Raw genomic sequence first — 11,238 nt, 5'->3', positions numbered from 1 at the left:
TTGGAAATTATTTTACCAGAGTTTAGGCGGGATCACCAGAATTTAGTTTTTTGGATCATTGTGGGGCATTTGCGTTTTCTTATGTGCCAAAGTATTTATTTCACTTGTATATCACCAGTAGTGTTCACTACACCCCAATACATCAGTGTAGGGCTTTAAAAAAAGAATCAAACCAGATTTCCTCGTAATTTACCATGAAAAATGACAAAAAAATCGACACAAAATGTCTCTTCAGTGCACAGGGCTGTTTCTCTGCGACGGATTGGCTGCTTACCGTGATTGACAGCTCATGGGAATCGTTAGAGCCTATAGAATTGGGCCATTTCCAGTATCCTAACGTTGACAGCACCAATCAGGATCACCAGAGCAGCTCCATGGGGAACGATAGGCGGACACGTCGCCTTTGGACCTTCCACCAATGAACAGAAGCTTCTAGAAGCTTCTGAGCGGCTAACAGGAAGTTGGCGTCTCACAGGCAAGCAAACACTTTGCTCGGCTAAATGCTGCGATAAGGGACATTTTACTACCGTCTGCGGCCAAAATGAATCCCTGTTGTGGATGTTCTTTGGTTCGACAAAGGTTTTTTCCGGAGAGGAGTGAGCCGTAACTTGACGTCATAGCTGTTGAATCTGAAGACTTTTTTTCTGTCGAGACGCTATTTTACTTTAGCCAAGGTAAGCTAGCGCTGAGCTACGAATGTTTTGACTACCGCTTGTCCAAGTTGTGTCACGTGAGTCATGACGTTTGGTCATTTGTGTAACAGTCGTGTGTTTTCAGTTGTGTTTGGAGCGCGTCCATTTGCCTAATACAGCACTCTGCTGCGTCACTTTATTCTTTGGTGGTTGGTTTATTGTTTGACGCTTTGAACGCCTCTCAGAAACCAACCCAGACTCTCTGGGCTCAGGAGCTCCTGCTCCCCTGGGGATGAACCCCCCCTTTCTGTTGGCTGCTGCCTTTCTTTTATACTTCAATCAATGTTCTTGCCTGTATTTAAATCTCTGCTTTATGTTTGGATCTTTTTAATGGTTTGATGGTTTTAGCACTTTGAATCGCCTCGTCGTTGGAATGTGCTGTTCAAATAAAATCGCCTTGCTTTTAGACCGTAATGCCCATTTCACAGGTGCCTTCCGCAGAAAGAATATTTTCAGGCCCACTTTATGTAAATGTTTTGACTAACCCTGACATGAACACGTCAGAAACGCAGAGTAAAACCCAATAATGCAACAGTAACAGAACGTAACACACATTTAATTCCACAGAGAGAAACTGTGGATCAAAGACGTTAAACAGCGGTGGCCGCTGAGCCCGACTACGCTAATGAGGTGGAACAAGGTCGTTCTGGTCCTTTGACTTGTCAGGAAAACCCACACAGCGACTGAGGCCTCATCAGGAGTCAGTGTGAGCCTCTAATCCCCCCCCAGGTTCCCTCACCACGACAACCAAGGACCCCTCAAAAACCTGAGGACCACAAGCAGGTACTACTATCGATCCCATCACCACCCCCCCCTCCTCTGCCTTCATTTACTGACCTCTATAAAGCATCTACATCGAATCTTAATTGGATATTGAAGTTCGTTAATTAAAACATTATCTCCGGCGAAACACAGCGGCTGGTCTGACGAGCTGATCAATGAGGATGAGGGGATGCTGTCTGCTCCGAGAACCGACGGGGGGGGGGAACGAAATCACACACTCCGGGCTCGAGAGCGGCAAATTAAAACGTTAAGAGGATTTCGGTCGAATCTCCCGCCCCTTTTCGATATCTTGCTGAGATATTTTGTTCATCAATGAGACTTTCAGGTCTCCTTTCATGGCTGTGGAGATAGCGTGTTGGTATTTAGTCTGCTCGGGATTATCGGCCCCCAGGTTTCTGGTAGACTGAGTGATGAAGATGCATTGTGGGCAAACCAAGGCCCTCAAACTTAACAAGACATCTCGCTCAGTGACGTGAAGGTTTGATGGACCGAGGCCTCTCGGAGTTAATGCCTCGATGCTTCTGCTGTCTCGTAAAATATATTTAATTTCATTGTGTACTTCCATGATTAAGTCAATAAATGTGGCCACTGATGAATGCCGTTTTATTTTAAAGTCACATGACGTCTTGGAAGCGGTGACATCATTTCAGCCATACTTTTCTCCGTTATAATTTGTTCAAATATTTCTGGTTTACTTTTTCATATTACGTCTTGCTTATTGCAGATTTCTCCAATATGCAGTAATCTCTGTAAAGATATCATGGTGCGACTCAATCCTTTCTCCTCTCAGGACATTTATTTGCTGAACAAACTATCAACACTGTGCTGCGACCTAAAAAAACGTAAAGAAACATAAAACCACAAAAATTCAGTTGATTCTAAAAGTTTCTCCTTCTACATAACGCGGAGATCTTCTCGAAGGACGTCTTCTCTCAGACACTGGTTGGAGTCGATTAGTAGTGAGTTTCCCACAGTGCATCAGGGCTGGAGATGCCCTCCCCCCCCCAACACCTGTCAGGTCGCACGCCAACCAATCGCCATCTGAGCTGTGTTCTCTGACGCCATCAAACCAGCTGCACAGGTAGATGCACAGAGAGACTCATGCAATCCGATTGTTACAGAGGAGGCGTGTGCGTCACACCGCATCATGCTAACGGCGCTCTGCAGCAGTGGAAGCTCCCGTGAGGAATCCCATCCTCTCTCTCTCTCTGCAACCAGCCCGTAATGAAGGTGCAGGTTGTTTTGCCTCATGGCCCTGATGGGAAAACGTCCTAAAAGCCCTCGTCTTTGAAGCGATGTCCCCTGTGTCTCCAGGGGGACGCTCGGGTGCCGCTCTTCTCCTTTCATTTCCCTGATGTGTTCAGGATTTCGGGGGAAATTACCAGCCGTCCTACTGAGGGCGATTTGTCTGCCGCGGCTCGGCGGCAGGCGCTGGACGGGGGGGGGGCCGGGACCTCTTTTTGATGGGATGTCATGCTATTCATTATGTCATTATGTAATTGTTAGCGTGATTAAGAGCCAGCGATCTAACAACCGCAGTGAAATAAAGCTCACTTCCTGCACACCAGCAACGACGTGGCGCTTCAAACTTTTTAGCTATTTTTAATTTTATGTTCACAGCATATTTCCCCTGAGCTTTGAAAGTAAAAATAGCCAAATAAACGTCTTTTGACGCGGAATGTCGTTTTCACGTCTTCTTAAAAAAAGGACTTTATGCACCTGGAAAACTGTTAGAAGTACGTTTAATTGTTTTCTTCCTAAAAGCTTAAAACAGAACAATAAAGTGTGCCTTATGCCTCCAGTGTGTGTGTGTGTGTGTGTGTGTGTGTGTATATATATATATATATATATATATATATATGTAACAGAGTTAGAAATACACTGTCATTTTCATGTATTGTATCTTATTTTTGGTTATTATTCAACAATCTTGTTGAACGTGTGTGTGTGAATTTTATTTTGATGAGTTAAATTTGCGGAAATTGCGATTCATCTCTCCTGCGCCTCCTCTGCTTCCGTAGTCCCGTTTTTCCTTCACAGAAGCGTTACTCTGTTGAAGGTAAGTTGAGGGAAAAACGACTATTTCGCTATGTTCTTAAATATAACTGTTAACATCAGCTACCATTAGCGTGGGTCACATGACCACGGTTCTCAGCTGTGGTGCGTCATTATTCTAGACGATGGAGTGGTGATAAAAGTATACGGTTGGTCATTGTTTAATTTCGCGCCGTTTGTACTCGCTACATCCGGGCGACCTGACGTAAACGTTCCCCTCTATAGACCCTGTGTGTAGGGAGCTGATGTGCGGAGACCAGAAGGCAATGTCTGTGTTTTATTGTCTTCTGCAGGAGCAAATAAATGCTGAAAAGATCAGTACCTGAGTACTTCCATGCCCTAAACACATCTGTTACATATGTATTGTAGACAGTGACGGTAGGTTGGTGAACATAAACACTTATAAAGTACTTTTACGTACAACAAATCCGCCCACACAATCCTCACACTGCAAGTAATGGATCAGACCAAAGACCTTCTGCAGGTAGAAGAAGCTCTGCCATCATCTGGTCCAGTTATTCGTGCTCTTCTGTCCCCTCTTGATCTTTCCCATTGAGCTTCAGCTGAAGGAACTCCACGCTGCACATGTAGTGATGGGGTGGAGGTGGAGGGTGAAGGGGAGGTGTGGACGCCCCCCCTCCCCCGCCCCCATCTCCCACCTGTCTTCTCCTGCCTCCACCCGTCTCATGCCGCCTCTTCTCCCCTTCGTTCGCTGTTCGTTTTTAAAGAACATGAAAGTGCTTCATCTCCCTTTCATCCCCTTTGTTTCGTTGCCCTCCCTTGTGTCACCGCGTTTATTCAAAACCTCTCTAAACAGCTGAGGGGGATCTGCTGCAGGTCTTGCTGCAGTTGTTGATCTACTGAAGACCCCTTCAGACCGGTAGTGGAAACATCAAAGTCCGCAAATATAATAAAAGCCCTCGAAGGATTTGAACGGAGGCGCCGTATTTTACATTTATGAACACAATTCACCCTTCACAGATATGTGGGGCAGGCGGTCTGAACCCACAGGTGATGGTGTAAACCAATTAGGCAACTGTAGACGGATGGAGGCGCCGCGTCCTTCTAATGATGTCTTGATGCTAATCGCATGCAGAGATCTTCTTTAATTCATTACGTTTAGTAGAGTGATACAATCCCTTCGCCTCCGGCGCCCGCGGTGGCTTTTCCTCGCTTCCATCGACCAGCTGTGGTCCCGTCACGCAGCGGCCAGGGTTGGCCCGAGGCCGCCTCATCACATCTCAGAAGCCCCGTCCATAATTGAGCGCTCGCAATCGCTCACGAGTCGGTTGCTGCGGTGCGGCCTTTGCGAGGAAGACTCTGCTGTCTCCAGCTTTTCTTCCTCCCGCGTCGTGTCCCCGGAAGAGACAACACCCGTCGAGCTGCGATGACGTGAAGCGAGGCGCTGGGCAGAAGTCCGGGGTTCCACTCGGTGTCTTCATGTGGCCTCCAGTGTGGAAACATGAACCTCAGTCAGTGTTTTCCTCTCCCCTGTGTGTGTGTGCTGACAGGCCCTCGTCTCCTTCCTCCTCCCCCGTGTGACTAAGCTTGGGCGGCATCTTTAAATAAAACCGGTTGCATAAGAATGATTAGTGTCGAGCTTCCTGCCCTTACTAAGGTCATAAAATGAATCCATAAAGCACCAAAAAGGACCAAACCTGCTGTGATATTCAGCTGCTGGGTCTTAAATGTCAGCAGCAATATTGAAGTGGTTGCAAACTTAAGAACAAAGGAGGGGAAGTCCGACCAAAACGATGCGCCTGAATCATCTTTTGAGTAATGCATAAAAATGGATTTGTTTTTGCCGATCAATGCAGTGCGAGAATCTGCCGGCCCGAGAAGGATCAATCTGCCGAGCCGCGTGCAGACCGAGGAGCAATGGCGCCCAATCACTCAAACCCGCCCCCCCCCCCCCCCACAGGCAGCCGCACGAACACATCACGGCATAATCAGGATTCACCTGCATTGCAAACAGTGCATTATTGATTGTGAAAATAAGAGGGGCTGCACAGACAAACACCGTTTATTGCTTTGTAATGTGCACATATTGTAATATTGACTTCGGCGGTTTAATTAAACAAAGAAGTTGTTTATTTCTTTTTTTGTGGTGATGTGACCTCCTACTTTCATCTCCAGCTCACGGTCGACAAAGAAAAAGGCTAATTTCATTTTCATATCCTCCTTTTTTTATTGTCTCGTTGATGCCGGGGCGAACCTGAGGCGCCAGCAGGAATTATTGTCCCTCTCTGCACATAAACATTTCATTAACTTCATTTCATAAACGCACTCCTTCTTCTTATCTTAGTCCCCGATGTTTTTTTCTGCAGTTCTTCGTTTGTCAGCTGCCGGGTTTAATTTATTAATTATCTGCTTCCTCTTCCCTGTGAGGTTGCTGATTGCACGTTTTCTGCACGTACGGCATTTGCAAACAGAAGTTTGGACCATGATATTTTCTTTGTGCACGCAATTATATACGAGAAGGAAGCAGAGAATAATAGAAAAAAGGCAAGCAACTATTTACATTTTTTTTATGCATGAGGTAATTAGCTTAAGCTGTTAAATATTTAGGATTCATACAGTAGAATTGAGCATAACGGAAAGCAGAGACATTGACCTGAATCCATTTCATTTATCTGAAAGACCAAACTGGGCGATGTGGACCGAGACGCACTTCCAGTTCTTTTTGATCAGTCCATTGAATGTCAAATGGTTTATTCCGTCCCTCACACATTTCAAACGTCTTACTTGATTCAGGCACAATTTACAGCTTTCTGAGACGTTTTATTTTGTCTCAGTACTGTTGTTCCTCTCATGCGATCATCAAATGCTTCAGCTTGAGCTGGTGTTTCTCTGCTATGAACTCCGTATGCTCTCTCTTGCACGTCCAGGTAAGACCGATGCATCTACATATCTACAACTGTAGCTCAGCGAGTGGAAAATGGAGCGGGTGTTCATTTCATACAAACTCTGATGCAAGAATTCTTCTATTCTTACAGAAATCTTCTTACTATTATCCCCATGAAAGAGAACAAGCTTATTCAATATTTTTAAAACGGCAATCTTTGCAAAGCTCGAGCCAAATCTTCCCTTCACCTCCTCTCCCTTAAACTCAAACTGTGTCCTTTCTTTCACACGAGTAGCTCTGGGTTACCTGGCTCTCCCTGCAGGCCCATTAATTAAACACCTCCGGAGTCATGGTCGCTGCTGGACTGCATTCATGATGCTCATTAACTCCAACAAATGAATGGCGGAACAATTCAATTCAGAGACATCTGAAGATGCCTTTCACCAAGGGGCCCTGTATTGATAGCAGGCAATTTCCCATCTCATTTGCCAGGAGTGGGCTTATTGAATATGAGCGGACGGGGAGGAGAGAATTGTGGTTCCTTTACACTTCAGGAAGGCCGCGGTATCTTTCAGGTCCGTGCAGGCGTCCCCGTGCATCACACATGGCCCTGGGTGGACTCTTTGTTGGGGATAATGTGTTTTTAAAAGCCTTCCTTTTCACTTGGCCCGACAGCAGGATTTCCCATTCAGCGCGAGTCCCTTAACTCCCCGCCAACGAGACAATTGCATTATTTCATTTTTCAGAAAAAGACCCGCGGCAGCGCTGTGCCACTCATCCCTCTCCTCCGCTGGCAGGGAACGTCTGTCCTCTCCTAACCACTTTTCTCTATTCGGTTTCCATCGATAAAAACAGGGGCGGATAACCACGTATAATCCCTTCAATCCCTCCCTGATCTTATCTCCAGGATCTATTTAAATGCAAGCCTTTACACCGGGGGTAGTTGCTCCCTGGTCGAACCGTCTCCTGTGGGCAAAAGCACCGGAGCAAAGGCGACAGATTAAAGTGTTTGAAGCTGTCACAAAAATGTCTAATTGGCAAGATTTTTGTGTAGGTTTGAATGAGCAGAAAGAAACCTGGCCGGAGGATACGAATCACCTTCCAACGCAAGATGCACCTCTCTCAGGTGGGAACATTTGAAGGACTAACTTCTTTCAAGGGGGTGACATTGACAAGCATCCTGCAGAAGTACCGCAGAAAAGTGCCACGTGGTTTGGAGTTATGACCCTTCTGAGAGGTTACCTTTGGTTTTATTCAGTGGCGAACATCTGACGAGGACGATGGCGCCAAACCACACGCGCTCAGGTTCTGCCCGAAGCTGCCACCTGTTAAGGGGGAGTTTTTTAAGAAAGGTGGGGTTTCTGTAAATTCCGTTCTTGAGCGGCTTTGTGTGTCTCGAATAACTTGTGATGTCACGATTTAACCATTTTAAGGTTGGTTAGGATCTTTGTGACCATCATCACTGGTTTGTTTCTGCAGTCCACTGACCTTTCCCCTCTGCCCTCCCGTTAACAGAGCGTCTTCTCCAGCGAAGCTGCGTAGTTATGGATGTCTACGTTGTTGCCGGGGCAACACGATGGGTCGGGGACGTCTGGAGACTCTAATCCGACTTTTCTGTCTAAAAGATCTGATTTTAAAAAAACTATTTTTCCCACGGTCGAAGCGAGCAGCTTTATATTGATCCTTTCTCTACATCTTTTGCACTCCGCTTCTTCTTTTAATATTTGAGCAGTCTAAAGGCAGGTAATAGACTGGTGGTAAAATATATGGACGAGCCTTTAGGGTAGGAGCCTAATGAGGAGGAAAGGAAGCAGGGTGGAGAGAAGAAGAAACCGATGAGAAGAGTTATTGTGCCAACGTGTAACGCAAAGGACGAAGGGAAAGAACGTGATAAACGGGAACTGCATCTTTTAAGTAAGCGACAAACATGTAAACGTGGTCTGTATCTCCGGAGGAAACCGACTGAAGTGTTCTGAGGAAGTAAAGGACACCAGGACGACAGAGGATGGTGATGAGCGGACCATGTGATCACATGATGCTGGGATAATTGTAGTTTTCCAGACGGGCCGTTGACGCTCTTCAATGTTTTGACTCGGTAAGAGGCATTATTAGCCGTGTCTGGATCTCCATGAAAAGATACCGCCTGTCACGTTGGACGCCGAGCTACGGCTCCAGAACGACAATTTCCTTTTTGTTTCCGCTCTCATCAATTTGACATGTTTTCTCTGAGGAGAAAACTAAAGCCTGGTTACTTCTGAACACATATTCTGTTCTCGGGCTTCATCTGGTCATGTGAACGAAAAGGCACCACATAGGATCACTGTTTATGTTCCGTGCCTCCTTCAGGTGACGCGAGTGGGCCTTGAGGGTGTTGGGCACCAGCCCAATCCAGGTGCTTGGCTGCCCTCTGCAGCATCTCTCTAACCTCAAGCCGCATTGAAGAGGGTTTATTTTGCTGATCACGCATCCGTTTTCCGCTTCCTTCTCACCTGGGACGTGAGTTTGAGCCGAATGTTGTAGCGTTGACTCCTGGTGCTGGAATTATTCAGCACTGAGCCTCGCACCAGGCGGTCAGGTGGAACAGGTCACGGAGGGTGAGAATCGTATTCGGGGACTACTCAACGTGGCGGTCGATCCTTCACAAAGGCTGTCTGAGCAGTCGTAGCTTAGCATCAGCCATGGTCGACCGTCGAGGGCAGCGATCCGGCTCTGCTCCGTAAACTCTCGTCAGTGGTTTCAGATGTTTGCAGCTTGACATGGTTGGTTGTGGAAAAGTGTTACCTGGAGATGCACTTGCTGAAAGCAAAGCCTGGAGAGTTAAACTAGCATTATTAGCACCTCTATGCTAGCTACTGAAGGTATACTACGCACTTCTTTTGTCTTCTGTTCTCCATGGTGGTCATTCACTTTTGCACTGATCTCCTCTGAAATTTCTTTTGGAGTTTTCCAAAATAAATGGATCATTTTTTTCTGCCTTTGTGTCCTGATACTTCACTAACTCACACTAGAAAACACTAGAAAAGATCTCTCCGACGTTCCTACAGTCCCCCCCCCCCCCTCCCTTTGCCTGTTTGTCTACAAAATGAACTGTTGTATGTTGTTTGACACCTGATGGGAATGTTTGCTGGTTGAAGCAGCGGCTTCACTTTACCGAGTCCAAATGACCCGTTGGAGCAGTTTGGTTATTGGACTCCTGATCGTCTCCTTCAATTAGGTAACGATGTCATGTTAATGGCTCGACTTTCCACAGGCCGACTTGTGCGCACATTATTTTTCACATTTGGTAGGCGAGATGATTCGATGGGAGGTCGGCGCCCGGCAGCTCGTCCCGCAGGCCTGCTGCATTCCAATGAACCCGACGAGCAGCGACCGAGGCCTCGCTGATTGTTGGTTTTGTTGTTCAATTTCATGTACGAGCAGAGCATCTCCTGTGAACAAGCGCTGACTCATGAACAGCAGCACTCTCAGGTAGGTTTAGTGGACCCAAACAACTCAACACCAAATGTTTATTTGGACTGGTCATGAAACCGTTGCTAGACATTAATCCAGTATAATCACACTATGCCGTTTAATGTGCTTCAAATAGACATGCAACACATCACTTTTGTGTAGACCTTTTAAACAGAGAGCTGGATAATGTCAATTGTAGGTAAATAAGTTATAATAGGATTTAAGAATATAGGAAATTGTTCCAAATGATGATCAAGGCAGGATGGTTGTTGGGTGAGTGTGCAGCACGGAAACGGTAAAATAAAGACAAAGATGTCGTTGACAAATACAATGATTGCACAAATGACTCCAGACAGGAAGCTCTTCCTCTCACTCTCTTCTTATTGCAACCAGGCTCTTACTTTTATAGTCTTGTTATAGGTCAAAGACATTGACGATGACATTCTACTCACCAACGCGATTGAAGAGCGGGACCAGGAACCACGAGCCGGACTTTCAGGAAGCTGATCACGTTTTATTACATTCGACCGGCTGTACTTTCACTACTCAAAGACAGTTGTCCCAACAATATGTCATGACTGTCGGTAAAAGAGGAAGAACTCCTCGTGCTTCTCCTGCAGCGGCGAGGAGGAGAAAAGTTACACCTCGGATATTTTGTCATATTCAAAAACTCAAAAATGGACCACGATCTCAGCAGACACCTCTGTTGGGTAGAGATGGGAGGAAGACTACAACACTGGTAGCATCACACGGGGGGGGGGGGGCTTCATCAAACTGCTCAAGGAGTCACCCCCCCCACCCCCCCCACCCTCCTCCCATACTCCCCCAGGATCGCTTAGACTGACCTAAATCCAACCAATCTCTCTGTTGCCACCCACCCCATCACCCGATCGATAAACCCTGGCCCTCGTTCTATTTGACAAGCATCTACATGGGGGGGGGGGGGGCAGGCAATCGCTAAGCACCGGCAGGTATATGATATTGACCAGGGGGGGAGATAAGGCTTAGCCTATTCAATCATGCAGGGGAGATTGGGCCGGCGAGGTTTAGGGCTGGAGCTGCACATCCTCTCCAGCAGTAATAAAGAGGATCAACAAACACACAAACAGACAAACTCCTGCTGCCTGTGATGCTTGACAAGTTACCGACGTGGCGGATTTGCATCGCGCTCTACGGTTATGACAAGTGACTAAAGGACCCCGACTCGTGAAAAATCCCCTAGAAGTCGATGTGTAGAATTTGATTTGCCTTAAAATGATGCAGGTAGGAACGGAAGGAAATGGTCTCAGTCGATTTGGTTCTTCGGCAGAACAAGGCCCGCCCTCATCCCAGCAGCGCCCAATCAATACTTCGCCCATCAGACTTAATGAGTCACTTTGCAGGGGGGGGTGAAAGTTCGCCTCGCGGTTGTTA

The 11,238-nt window shown here is 46.7% G+C and overlaps 1 long non-coding RNA gene across 1 annotated transcript; it reads left to right on the top strand.

The window, feature by feature from the left end:
• The first annotated feature begins 454 nt into the window (after positions 1 to 454).
• Positions 455 to 8,276, top strand: LOC144410381 (uncharacterized). Its single transcript, XR_013468417.1, has 5 exons — positions 455 to 674; positions 1,260 to 1,475; positions 7,430 to 7,501; positions 7,634 to 7,727; positions 7,891 to 8,276. It is a non-coding gene; the product is annotated as an uncharacterized LOC144410381 (long non-coding RNA).
• The last annotated feature ends 2,962 nt before the right edge of the window (positions 8,277 to 11,238 follow it).

The sequence above is a fragment of the Gasterosteus aculeatus genome, chromosome 7 (assembly GCF_964276395.1).
Source record: "Gasterosteus aculeatus chromosome 7, fGasAcu3.hap1.1, whole genome shotgun sequence".
In the NCBI taxonomy this organism is placed as follows: Eukaryota; Metazoa; Chordata; class Actinopteri; order Perciformes; family Gasterosteidae; genus Gasterosteus; species Gasterosteus aculeatus.
Note: the sequence above shows the minus strand (reverse complement) of the source record. Positions and strands in the feature narration are given on the sequence as shown.